Raw genomic sequence first — 14,016 nt, 5'->3', positions numbered from 1 at the left:
CTTTTTCCATCAAACCGGCTGCGGCTCACTAACTCCACCTCCGAAAGTGCTAAGGAAGTTCCCTCCCAGTGGCTGCCCAGGCAGGGTGGGGCGAGTTTGTGGCTTGGAAAGAACCGGGAAAACGACCTATTCCGACTCCTAGCACGCAGCCAGGAGAGGGGATGTGTGTGTGGGGTGAGGTGTGGTGGGTGGATTACGACACCAGGACCAGTACCCTGAGGTTCCGCATGTTCTGGAAACAGAGCTCTGAGATTGGCTCTCGGTGAAGCCACCTTATTATCTCCCGGTCTATTTCCCCTGTGCAGTGTCTGCATGGGGGCGCCCTGCTTGGAGAGTTCCCCACTATAGGACGCACTGTGCTTGCTCCGGGCCGGAGAGGGCAAATTGCTGCCACTGTCCAGCCTCTGCTGTTTTCGGAGGTCTCGGTGGGATTTGTATGTCTTCCCACTTTCCGCCCCCGCCTGGAGCGGCGCGAGTTTGGGGTGGCTTTGGTCTCTATTTCTTCGCCACTCCTGCGATTCTTACTCCGGGGAGTTTAATCCCGTCCTCCCTCCTCAGCCCCCACCTTCTCAAACGTTGTCCAAACCTGCCACGTTAAAAGTGCGCGACTTCTCCCGGGCCTGCAGAAGGAGCTCCTGCAGCCCGGCATTCCTCGGATTCCAGCGCTGTGACGTCCCCCGGGACCGCACGCCTCCAGCTCCCGAGCTCTGGATCCACGTTTCCGCGCTCCGCGCGCGCGCTCTCGGCCGCATTCCTCCCGCCCTCGGACGCGCGCCCGGAGCTCTCTCCGCCTCCCGGCCCCCAGTGCAGCCGAGCCGGGCCCGGGGGTGGGGGAACCGCGGCCGCAGGCGCCTGCTCCGTCCCCTCCCACTCGCACGGCCCCTTCCTCCCTCCTCTCCCGGCTGCTCGCGTTTCCTGCCGCTCGGGCTCTCCTGGCCCTTAAAAGTTCTTCCCAACTTTTCCTCCCCGAGTGGGTGCTGCAGGCGCAGGCAGGGGGCAGGTTGCTGTGCTCCTGCCCGCTTAGCTGCCTACCTCCGGGCTAAGGTCCTCGGGGAGCCGCAGACGCACAGTGACCGCTGGCGGTCCTTCTCCTCCCACTTTAGCCATCCTCCCCGGCCTCCTGGTCTCGTCCCCTCTCGGGCGGGACAGCCCTGGGTTTAGGTGGCTCTTCTTGACTCCTGCTCTGTGCGCCCCTGCGCAGACTCCTGTGCCCGGATCGCCGCGGAACTCTCCCTCCCCTTTCGCTTCCCCAGGCTTGTTCCCTTCGCCCCTCCTCCGCCAGCCACTGGAATCAATTCCTTGGGGAATTGGGGCTCCGCCGCCGCGGCGGAGGGACAGCCTTTTCGTGAGGGACTGCAGGGCTCCAACCGGGCCATGTAAGCAGGTAAGCGCCGTCTGGGGCGGAGGAGTCGGGCTGTAGGTTGGGGACCGCCTGGGTGGCCCGGGCGCCCAGCGGATGACTTGGGCAAAGGCTGGCAAAGCCAACTTGGTATCTGCGGCGGCTCCGGACGCCGCGAGGGCAGCTGGGGCGCGAGGTGTCCGGGCCGCAGGAGTTTGCCGGGGCGGTGGGAGCCGCCCTCTGCGAGGCGCACAGCTGGTCTGGGGAGTTAGGTGGAAGGTGAGAGCTGTCTGCCCTGCTCGTGGTTAAACCCACACCCTCGTCCCTTCCTCCCCATTCCCTTCTGCTTTCTTGGGCTTGAGAGAGGGCCTCGGAAAGACTTCTGGGGATACCCAGGGGCTGGGGAGAGGAGGAGGATAGACAAGGACAGTGCTGCCTCTCCAGCGGGATAGGAACGCGGCTCCCTACCCTCTCCTGCCCGGCAAAGGGGCAAGATCTTGGGAGGGAGAGGAGTTTTCATGCCTTCCTACTAGGCCCCGGACGTGCCACCAAGATCCTGAGCTTCTTGGCCCCTACTTGGGTGGTCAGGCTGGCTCAAAACTTGTGGCCACACAATTTCAGAACAGGTCTCCACCTCAAACTTTCTAACTTGTGTGTATTGACAACTTCTGAGGGCGGTGCTAATACACTCCCTCCTCTTTCTCCCTGGCATGACCCCTAAGTCTGGATTTTGAATACATGCCAGTGGGGCTCCCACCTTTTTGGACTAGCAGAGAGGTACTCTGACACTCCCTCCATTTCCCTTTCCCTTCTGTTCCTGTCACCCCCACCCACAGTTTAAGGGGATTGTGTGGTATTCAGGAACTGGCTGGTGAGGAATCTCCAGATTGCAGGCTGCATATGTGGTGCCAGGGTTTCCAACAATGTGCTAATTTAAAGTGCGTTAGTTCACTCATTCATTCAACAAACCTAGCATTAAACTTCTCCTCTAGGCTAGGAACAAGGGATAAAAGATGCTATAACCAGATCTTACTGCAGCCTCGTGGAGGAAAGGAAATATTCTTGAAAATCCAACAGGGAATTGCAGTGCTGTGAGAAGTGCAAGGGAAAGCTTGCTCCTGGAGGTGAGGGGGTGACGTGTGCACCCAACTCACCTGGAGGACACAGGTAGCGGAAACAGCTTGTGCAAAGTGAAAGTCACCCCAAAAACACGTACCAAATGAACGAGCCTGTCTGGAGGCCCGGGTGGGATTCATGGGCAGTGTTGCAGGGAGTGCCTTTACAGGAAAAATATATCAGAAATTAAAGTGGAAGCATGCTACCCATGACAGGAACCAAGTCTCCTCCAGAGGAGCCCAGGCTCTCCTTTTGGACACACCTCAGAGGTGATGCTGTTTCGACTGTGCTATGAGCAGCAATTGTGAGACCATCTAAATGGTAGTTGGCACCAATTGGCCCATGCTGGGCTTCATTAGCTGGTTCTGATCCCCTTTGCTAGAGCAGCCTGACTGTCATAGGGTATCGATGATAATGCCACATCACAGACCCTTGTATGAAAGTTACCTGTCTTTTGCTGATGGCATGAAAAGTTTGTGCACAGCAACAATAGCCTTGATGCCTGGAGCTCAACGGCATGGTGCTCTTTCCCCCAATCTGAATGGGTGACCATGCTGAGCGGGATGAGTTTATGCACCTGTCTCAGTATTTGTGAGAATGTGTGCTGCTTTGAAAAGTCATTATTGCTGCAGCACAGTTGTAAGGACTCCATTTCCTTGCTCTGAAACTTTATAAAAACTGGGGCTCTTCTGTCTGGCTGCTGTGGAGCCTGATGATCCAGGATTCAGCCGATCCTTCCGAGAAAAGCTCCTTCTGGTGCTGTAGCATTCTCTGCGTGGTTTGCCTTTCAAGGGTGCCTTTCCAGTGAGCTGGAGTGGCGTTGCAGTATTATTCATAGTGGCTGAGTCCTGGCCCAGGTGGCAGAGGGCCAGCTTTCAGTGACCTCAGGCCAGTACACGGGAGTGGGCAGAGCACACTGACTTCCTACAGTCTTGGGTGTTTATCCAAGCTCCTCCACAAACCCCTTCTCTTGTCTCAAGAATGGCCCCTTGGTGGGAGTTTGCCAGGAGGTCCAGGACCTGCATGAGAGAAATGGCTGGAGAAAAGCTTTCTTGCTAATCTCAGGTACCTTCCCAGCTTCTACCACTGGCTTACACACATAGTTACTAGAAACACTTCATTATTTGGGTTTGTGCATTCTGTGTTGCATGGCCAGCTGTAATGGAAAGAACAGTTAAGGCTATTTTAATGTGGAAGAAATGAAAGAATTCAGAGAACAATCAGATTTTTTTAGGAGAGTTCTTATTTGCCCCGAATGGATGGGCCAGGGGTCAAGAGCTATGATGATTTTTTCCCCAGCACTTTCCAGCCTTATTAAGGACTTACGTGTTTTCTTGCTCATAAAATGGGGAGCAAACATAACCCCTTTGATTGCACATTGTAGCCCACCTGCGTTTCATATTTCCATTCTTTTTCACGTTCTATCACACATTTGAACTTTTTGCGTAGCCACCAAGTGCTGTGTATCTTTTTTATTTTTAAATTAATTTTTAGAGAGGGGGAAGGGAGGGAAAAGGAGACAGAGAGGAACATCAATGTGTGGTTGCCTCTATGTGCCCCCAGCTGGGTACCTGGCCTGTAGCTCAGCCATGTGCCCTGACTGGGAATCAAACCAGCAACCCTTTGGTTCACAGGCCAGCACTCAGTCCACTGAGCCACACCAGCCAGGGCCATTTTTTGAACTCACACTAAGCCTCAGAGCAGTGCTATGCACTTTGTAAGAGATAACTCGGGGCGGGGGGGGGGGTGGGGGGTGGGGGAGATACGATGAAACACTTAATCAGCCAATTAAAGTATTGCTACTTGCATCGATTAAAAAAGAACAAGGGAAAACAAACAAGTTTTGGTAAGAAGGAGGTTAAGGTTAGTGTCTAAAATAAGACTGTGGTTCCCCCTCATGACTTGATTTACCCTTCCCCTGTCTGAGCCCCGTGGAGGGCTTAGTGCGTGTCCCAAGGGTGTTTGTGTGGCCAGTTTTGCAGCTTTCTCCACTCTCCGGGTGCTGGAGCAGGGAGCCAGGGGGAGGAATTCAAAAAAGAGCTAGGGTGGAATTCCAGCTCTGCCATCTTTTCGCTGCATGACGTTGGATGGACTTTGCCGCCCTTCGAGAATCTCAAATTCAACCTCAGTCTCTTTGCATCTGCATGATGGGACCTTCGGTTTCCAACTTGGCAGAACATTTGTGGAGAATGCGGCATGACGCTCCATGTGCCCCTCCTAACACAGTGCCTCGCCCTGGGTAGGTAGGTGCTGGGTCAAGGATGGCTATTTATATGTTCGAGGAGTTCTGTGTGGCCATGAATGTGCCCTTTGTGTCATTTTTTTCCCCCAGCAGCCTGAGTTCACATGTGTGCCAACATACACATAAAGCTTTGTCTTTGACCTTTTTTTTTTTTTTTTTGGTCTATTGGCTCAGAGCAAACGTGTTGGCTGGCAGCTGCCATGTGGCCCCTCCTGTAGGAGGGGGGTGACAGTTGCAAGACTTGGCAGAAGGGGAGCTTGAGGAAGCAGAGCCACTTAGAGAAGGGCTGAGAAAAGGGTCCTTTCCCCTGTGTACTACTTACTATAGCAAGGGGCCCGGCATTTCTGATGTTGAAATCCAGTTAAGGAATGTTCGAATGAGTCTGCCCGCCCTTGGCAAGAAGGCACAAGCTTCCCCAACGAATGTCTTTGCAATCTGATTTCCTTCTTTGAAGCCCAAATGTGGAGTCGGCTCCAACACCTCTGCTGGAATGCCAGCCTCGGGTTGGTCCGTGAGCTTTCAAGTTGCCTTTCATCTGAGAAGCCTAAACTACTTGACAAACATCAGCTCCTTGATCTTCATATCACCCTCCCAGGAGGAGGGAGTGTTAGAAGAAAGAACGAGTCAGAAAACATCAGTGGGGCAGGTGTGTGGTGTGTGTTCCTGAAGCAGAGTGGATGGTCACGGCCCGGCACCGGTTGCCCGGCGTGTGGTTTGCACGCAGGCCGGGAGGTCAGCGGGAGAAAGCGCAGGGAAATGCGGGTCTGGCTGGGAGTTTCGCCACAGGGAGGGAGAGGAAACCCACGTTGCCCGGACCGGCCATGCCTCTGCCATACACTGCATGCATGCTGATTATGAAAATAAATAATCTCTGACTTATTTATAATTCTGAATGAGAGGATATGATGCAATACTCGGGGATAAGAATTGCAGTCGCTGAAGATAAAAGCTAATGGCGACGAGAGGTACCTTTTTGCAGCAAGAGGGTGGTTGCGCGTCTAAGTTGGATTATAAATGGCACATTAACATTGTTTTAATTTCCTTTCCCTTTTTCCTGTTGGCTCTATATTCCCTGGCTTGGTTTTGTCTTGCTCTCCCGTCATGCTTTTGTTTGACGTGCTTCATGGTCCTTGCTATCAGAAAAAAACATGTTGTGGCCGTGCTGAGATCGATCTTGTGTGTCAAGCTGGATACGTGGCAGATTTAGCTCGGTTCCTTAGGGAGCGAAATTAGGCTTATAATTAGCTTGACCCAGAGGCCTGCTGCATATCCTGTAACTCTAGGCGGCCACCCCATAAGCACTTGATGTTGGTCAGCAGGGAGGGGACCGGAGAAAATGAGAGGGGGCTGGACTGGTGCCCTAACATCCTCTCGGAAGCAGAGTGTCCTCCTCACACTCGGGATGTTTGAGACTTTCAGTAGCGAACTCATTGCATCCCCAAAGTGGGCAGCTTTCCTGGGTGTGTGCCACTGACCGACTTCATCTGGTTTGCCTCCCGAGTTTTTTCGCTCCCAGGGAAGAGTCACTCATTGTTAAAAATTAGCAAGAGTTCCTAATGTTTACTTAAGTTCGCTAAAATGTTTACTTAATTTCCTAAAGCCTTTGGAAATCCGTCTTCTGGGAGTTCTTTCTTTTTTTTCACACCCATGCCCCTCAAGGAATTGGGGCATTAGCTACGGCCACAGAGCTCAAGGGCTGCTGATCTAACAGGCACCTGGCTACCACCCAGGGTGCCCTTCCTCGGTGCCTGGCCCTGCTTCTGATGCAGTAGGTCTGGGGTGGGGCTCAGATTTTGGAACTCAGTGATGCTAATACTGTGGGTCCTTGACCAACTGTACTTGGAGAATCCTGGAGCTAAGGATCCTTGTTTTGGTCCTTCCAGCCCTGTCCTCAGGCTTGCTACGGTGGTCACTTCAGGTTTTCGCTGCATTGGTTTGACTCATTCTGTCCCTGGTTTTTCAGAGCTCCAGAGAGGCTGGAGTCACTTAATGGCCACTTACCCCTCCCCAGGCCCGCCTCGGAAGGCCTGAATTAGATGTTTCCATTTTAGTGGAACTGCTTGGCTGTCATCTCCGAGGCAGAGCCCTCTGCTTGGTTCCAGCCAGTTCGGTTCAGCTGGTACTTCCGTCCCTCTGGGTATCGGATTTATATGCCAGACTCTCTACCAGCCTCCAGTTGAATTCACTCGTTTGCTTCTTGCCACAAACGCTGCTGCATCCGCCTAGGTCAGTGATACCTCCCCCTGTCGGATGACCTGCTGAAGCCAGGACCGCGGGTTCGCCTTCCTTTGCACCCCCAGTCTCTGTGCTCCAACACCAGTAACAGACACATCCGTCCTGTGAGTTTTTGTCCCTAACATGCCTTTGGTTTCCTCCGGGCCCTCCATCCCCACTTCCTTCTGGGATGGTTCAAGAGTTTAAAGGCTGTGTTTTCATACATTCTTCATGTACTTTTTCCAGTAGATTTTCAAAAACACACATCTGTTTTTTATATTATTTAAGTGCTTCTTTTGCTTCCTATTACTTGTATGATAAGGCTTCCTTACCCCTGACGACCTTCCCATTCTTATCTGCTTCCCTTCCCCCCCCCCCACCCCCTTAACACTTGCAGGTGTTTAATTCCCCTCTGCTTTGTTACATGCATTCCCGCCCAGGGTGCTGCCCAGGGTACCGCCCAGGGTGCCGCTCCTCCTTGCTGCCCGTTCAGCTGAGGGGCCATCTTCCCTGACACCCCTTCCCACGGCCAGTTAGCACTCCTTTCTTTGTGCTCCCGTAGCACTTTGCAGTTGACCTACCTTGGTGAGTTTTCTCTTGCCACATATGTTTGCCTCCCTGTCTCCTCCAGCACATTAGAAGTGTCAGAAGCATCTCCCTAAAGTATTTACGTCTTGCTTGGTTCAGAATCAGAATCTCCACCCTGTAAGGAGGGAGGCTGGTTCCAGTAGCCATGTCTTCAGGTTATTGGCGCCAACTCTGTCCCCGTGTGCCCAGCACTTGAGACGATTTTATTAAATCTTTCAACAACCCTGCAGAGTAGGTCGTATGATTGTCGCTATATCGCAGCGAATGAAATGGAGTTGATTTTTTTTTAACGAAGTGTTTGTAGATCAATGAATGAATGCATTTCTGAAATGCTGACCTGAGGGTCTAGAGCCCAGCCTGGTCTGGACTTTCTTATTGATTCCCTAATAGGGTGTTCAGTGCCCTTGTGAAAATGACGTCATGTTAATGACTGCCTGTGGATTTTAAAAATTAAACAGATGTTGCTGTGTGCTATACACATCTTATTCATTGGAGGAGATGAGTTACATCCCTAGGCTGACACTCTAGTGGTTTTGCTTTACTTGGATGCTTGTAAAGATGTGATCATTGCTGCCCTGACTTTTCAAACCCAGGAAACCCTGCAGCTCAAGGGAGGGTGTGTCACTGTCGCAGATGAGTTAGTAAGCAGGGACATTTAGGGTTGAAGCATGAAGCAAAATTGCTTTTGCAGGGTTAGTTATATTAGAATATGTTTCACTTCCCATCTCTGCATTACTTTATACTGTATATTAAAGAGGAAAATGCTGAAATACTCAGTGTTCAACCTCTGGGTTACCAGTTTGTAAGTGGGGGAGAGAGGCCCTCCATGACTCTGGGCCCCTGCAGGCTTGCGGGTCTGCCCTTCCCCAGCTAGAACTGATCAGCAGCACTGATATCAATGATGTTATCAACACATCCCAAGATGGGCTTTCTCCACTTTTTTAGTTCTCAAGTAAAAGGGATTAAATCAGATTTCCTGGCCACGAGAGTGAATTTGGTGTGAGTTACCTGTGTACGTTGTATGCACTGAAGCCTGATAAGTAAGGTTCTCCACAATAATCCCCGGGCGGTCCTCTGCTTTCTGCAGACTGACGTCCCGTCATTCCCCAGGGGTCTGCCAGGCTGCAGCTGTTCCCTGACAGGCCCAGTAATTCCCCTCCTGCGCCCACGCTCCTGCCTCGCCCAGGGACCCCGGCACTCAGCATTGCCCATCCGAGTGTCCCTGGAAGCCCGCTGTCAATGCCACTTCTCTGGGGGCCGTGCCTGACCTCGCTCCCTGGTCAGGCCCTTCGGCCACTTGCTCTTGGCATCTTCCCCTTTGTGCTCTGTGACCTGGCTAACGTGGCTCATGCCCCTCCTTAGCCTCTCAGCCACCTGGGAGCTGCCACCTGCCTCGCTGCTGTCCCCATCTCTCCTAACCCTGCAGACTGTCCCTTCTCTGCTGCTGGTCCCCTGTCACTGTTCACTCAGGTCTGTCTCCTCCTTGCCCTGGGAATGCCTGCCAAGGCCAAGGCTGCCTCTTCTCCCCGTATTACAACAGTCCTTCCGTGAAGACAGCTATGTCAACGTCTTTCTGTCACCTGTCCCACTGCTGCCTGTTGTCCCATGGCTGCCAGTGTGGGGACCAGACCCCCCCCCCACACTACGGGCTCTTGATTTAAATAGGCTGATATTTTCACTCTCCTGCGTGGAATCTTTCTCGCCACTTTACATTGTTTAGAGATACATATGTCTGCAGTAAAAGGTATAAGGACTGTCAGAAGGATGAACGCCAGATACAGGGAGTGGGGAGGGGAGGAGGTGAGGACGGAGATGCGGTATTTTACTTCCTAAGCTGGGGGTTGGGGGCATGTATGTTTACTCTCTTCTCCCATAGGTCTCTCACAGGTCGAAAATATTTAGTTTTAATGTCTTTAATCCTCCCTTGAGGACATTTTTCCATTGCTTTTAAAGAGAGAGGAAGGGAGAGAGAGAAACATTGATGCCAGAGAGAAGCATCGATTGGCTGCCTGCTGTAGGTGCCTGGACTGGGGATGGAACCTGCAACCCTGGCATATGCCTTGACTGGGAATCGAACCTGCAACCTTTTGGTTATGGGACACCACTCCAACCAACTGAGCCACACCAGCTCAAAAAAATTTAATTTTAGAAACACACCGCATTGCCCGCTGTTAAGCGCAGACTCCCCAGCAGCATTCAAGGCTCTGCCTGCGCAGCTCTTTTCCCACCTAGCCTGACGCGGAGCCCTGGCTGGCCTCCCTTGGCTCTCGGCTGCTCGTCTCCAAACATTTCTCACGGTTGGAACCTGTGGTTTTGACTCATGCTGTTACTGTTCCTTTTTCCTTGAATTCCTTTTCACATCTAGTCACATAATAACCTCCTCTTCTGTTCTTTAGCATCTAGTATGATTTCTACGTCTTCTCAGATGTTTTGTCTGACGTTCCCTTTGATCTTTAGGGAGAGTTCATTGTCACCCGACCTGTCTTTGTGTGGAAGTTTACCCTCTTCACTGTGATATACTCCGCATTGTATTATTGTTGTTTGTTCATCTGTCTCCCTGAAGTCTTTGCGGGCGTGTGTCGTGTTGTCTTTACCTTTGGGTTCTTGGCACGCGCTGCCCAGTAGATATTCGGTAAGTGAGGACTTGTCGAGCAGTAGACGTGAGATTAATGCTTTTAATGGAAATAGTGTTTTTCAAGGTGCGTCCAGAAGCACTTCAAAGCACCTTGTAGGGAATATCTCTTGGGCTCAGTATCTGAAAGGTAGACTGTCCGTTGAGTAGGCTTACACGTGGAGTTTCTAGTTCAAACCCATGGCTTGGTGTAGAAATGATTTCCCCTGCTTTTCCCAACGACCTTGTGGTGGTGGTGACGGTTGGGGTCTGGGGTGTGTTCTGTTTTTCAGCCTCCCTCCCCCACGCCCGTCGCCACGCAGGGTGTCGACGGTGTCCCCGGCTGTGTGTGAGTCAAGGCTTGCACGGAGACCTGGGCTGGGACGAGGTCCCACTGGTCGAGAGGGTGACTCCTGCCGTCCACCCTGCCCGCTCTGGGCTGGAGGAGCAGCATGTCCCTTTGGACTGGAGGCGGCAGAGTTTGTTTCTGTGGCAGACGAGACGTGTCCCACGACAGAGCTGTAGTGGCCGTCATGAAGGAGGACTGTGCTGTATTAGGTTTAGGAAGGGTGTGCTAGCCTGTCGCCAGGGTCAGCGGTGACAGCTCAAGCTGGCAATTAGGTCTCATTAAAGACTCCAGCAGGCAATTAGCGTTCGCTTCTGCCAATGAAATCCGATGGTCTATATTCAGCATATTCTTTTCCATTATGCATTTTGTAAAATGTGCTTTAGATGATGAAGGCGCACGGTTTTTTTTTTTTTTAGACATACACAAGTCTCCAAATTATCTCTTGAAAAATGGGGCTGTCAGAGTCCCTCCATTTAGACCAGTGGGTTATACTCGCTCACATTCGGGGTGATTGTGCTGTTTAAAAATCTGTACATTTTTAGAAGATCATATAAATTCTTTTATTCAAAGGTAAAAAAATTGTTATGGAATATCGTATAATTAGGAGATTTATGAAGGGGAAAAAGTGTGACTGATGTGAAAAGAATGAAAACTCCAAAATAATGAAGTGACACCTACCGGTCTTAATTATATTCTTTAGAAAATTACTGTTTACTTAAGAGGCATCTAAAAATAAAGGCTGGAAAGGATGGTTTGTGTGGTGTTTCTGCCGAGCGGCTGTTTCGTTTCTTTTTTTCAAAATGAAGCTTATTCCCCGAGGATCAGGTTAGATACGAGTGGGTATTTGATGCCCGTTCATCCTTGCAAATAAGTTCAGGTGTTTAGCTTTCCCTGTGAGTGTGAAGTGACCAGTTACACTTAGTCATTTAAGGAAAAACCCTCTCTCCTTCCTTTGCCGTCGCCAGTCCTTTCTCCTCCCTCCTTTCTCCCTCCCTCCCTCCTTTCTCCCTCCCTCCCTCCCTTTAGAATAACCCGACTTTGGAGGATTCCGATAGGTGAATTGCCTTGTCTGTCTTCACAGTTGGTGCTGGGGATGGTTAGTGCACCTGCACACCGGGCCAGACACCCTGTGCAAGGGACGACTGTTTCCGGGGGTAACTAGGGCTGTCTCCTCATTTTTGGATCCTCGATTTGCATTATTATTTCCCTCATTTGCAGACTAATGAAATGGTAATAATGACTGAGCAGTTTGAAGTCCGTGTATGTGAGCGTATGAAAGGCTTCAAGGAATCTTCTAGGAAAACAAAGCATGGCAAAGTGGAACTCATTTTATTAAGAACCTATTTTTTAAAATTTGATTTTATGGAACACGTATCATTTCAAGAGACATTAATATCATGTAGAATACTTTCTAGAAAAAAGCTTGGCTTAGAAGTTCCCTGTAATAGAGATGTTAAACATTTTAAGTCTTCATTAGCATACCAGACTAACTTTAAAAAAATTAATTGGACTTTTGGGAGGGGCAGCACAGAACAAGAGCAAAATATCTGGAATTTATTCACAAACCCAACTTTGAGGGAAAGTTTCAGGGACAGTGAACACTTAGCCTAACATCACATATTTATAACACAGCGAAGACTAACATTCGGATTAAATGGGAGGCGCTGTGAACTGCATCCTCCAAAGAAAGATCCAGGTAAACTCACCAGCCCGTCTTCTCAAGGCCAGAGGCTGTGGTCATGCATACACGACTGAAAAATCTTGGTTCTCCAAATCCTGGCAATCGGCGCTCCTCCGCCCTTACTTACCGTACTGCCAAGCAGAAAGCAAGCAGGCCCAGGAGGTATAAATCACTGGGGGCTCAGAAACACCACTGCACTTATTTTATTAATAGCTGCTACTGTTTAAGTTGTTTTGTGTAACTGGGCATTTCACAAAGGCACCGTGGCTGCAACGTGAACGCTTCTTTTTCTCCAGCCTCTTTATTTTCCCCAGCTCATTTGCTCCGTATTTCCTTCATCGGTTTTCCCCGCTCCCATTTCTGACCTTTCACAAAGCAGAGCTTCCTGTCTGGAAACCTCTTTTCCTCTACAACCTTTATACTCAGAGCAATCTTAGGAGAGACGTGTTATTTTTATCTGTAGTTCTATCCTTGAGGGGTATGGATGTTAGAGGGGTTGTTTGCTCGAGTCTCGCAGGTGGTAAATGGAGGAAGCGGGATTGGAGTCCATTTTCTCCGAGCCCACCGCTCAGGTTCATCAGACCCACGACATGCGGCCCAGAAGTCCACCCAGACCAGGGGCATCCGTTCTTTTTCTTTTATCTTTCCTTTCATCCAGCCTCATCAGTGTGTTTACTAAATGCATTTTGATGTTTTTGAAGGTGGGGTTGTGTTTCTGTGGTCATAATCCTTAGGAGACTAACCTAATGAGGTACCCACTGGTCACGTGACCATCTGGCATTTGCGATGTGACAAGTTTGAGTGGAGACATGTTGTGTAAAATGTACCCCAGACTTTTCAGACTTAGTACAAAAAAGAAGAATTGTAAAAAAGCTCATTGTGATTTTTAAAATTGATGACATGTTGAAATGATATTTTGGATATAGTAAGTTAAATAAAATCTATTTCTTAAAATTAATTTCTTAGCTATCTTGTTTTGCTTTTTAAATGTGAGTCCTGGGAAAATTAATATTACCGGTGTGGCTTGCATTTGCGGTCCACGTTGTATATTTTTTGGACAGCACTGTAGTAGATGGTTATCAAACTGTTCCTTGAGAGCTCTGGTCCCTGAGTGATGCCTCATGGGACGGGGGGCAGGGTGGGGCACAGGGGTAAAGAAAATTGTAAATCGTTATTGGTGATGGTGAGTAGCAGGCTCGATGATGACATCTTAGATGACCAGCCAAGACAGACTGATATTAGCTGGCCTGTATTTACTACTTACCATGTGCTGTACTTTGTCAAGCACTTTAAGTGGATTGTCTTTTTGATCCTTACAGCAACTCTGAGCAGTAAGCACTCTTGCAGGCTTACTTTATAGATGAGAAAATGAGGGCTTAGAACGGCTGAGGCAGGCAGGAGACCCTACAGCCGGCAAACACTGGTTCACTCTGTAACACCGTTGGCAGGCAAACGCTGGTCAGTGCTGGCGCTGAGAGCCAGATCTGGGCGTGGACTGCGAGCTGCTGCGCTGGTAGCCGTTCTGTACTGTGCTTCTCCGAGGGGAGAGAGAAAGCGGCACCTGGAGCGCAGCGGCCGCAGTCCTGTGTTCATGCAGCGTCTGAAGGGCGGGCATTCCTCGCCCCAGCACCGGCAGACACCAACTTTGAATTAGGGAATATCGAACAATAACGGATGCTCCTAACAAGGATGGCAAGTTATTAAAAATGATTAAATTGCAATTACACGGATGATGTATTGCAGAATTGTACCCCTGAAAGTTGTATGATATATTGACCGATGTGACTTTCAATAAGTTTAATTAAAAAGACATTAACTATATATCAGAAAAGAAAGCATGCTGAAATTATGCTTGATATACTTCCTTTGCTAATTC

The 14,016-nt window shown here is 50.1% G+C and overlaps 1 protein-coding gene across 2 annotated transcripts in view; it reads left to right on the top strand.

The window, feature by feature from the left end:
- The first annotated feature begins 510 nt into the window (after positions 1-510).
- PTPN14 (protein tyrosine phosphatase non-receptor type 14) overlaps positions 511-14,016 on the top strand; it is a 194,197-nt gene continuing 180,691 nt past the window's right edge. For both annotated transcript variants that reach the window (XM_036015872.1, XM_028530898.2), the window contains exon 1: positions 511-1,384. The gene's annotated coding sequence lies outside the window, so the exon portion shown is untranslated. The remainder of the gene's footprint in view (positions 1,385-14,016) is intronic.

Source organism: Phyllostomus discolor, chromosome 14 (genome assembly GCF_004126475.2).
Source record: "Phyllostomus discolor isolate MPI-MPIP mPhyDis1 chromosome 14, mPhyDis1.pri.v3, whole genome shotgun sequence".
Lineage (NCBI taxonomy): Eukaryota > Metazoa > Chordata > Mammalia > Chiroptera > Phyllostomidae > Phyllostomus > Phyllostomus discolor.
This window is presented reverse-complemented; position numbering and strand designations above follow the sequence as displayed.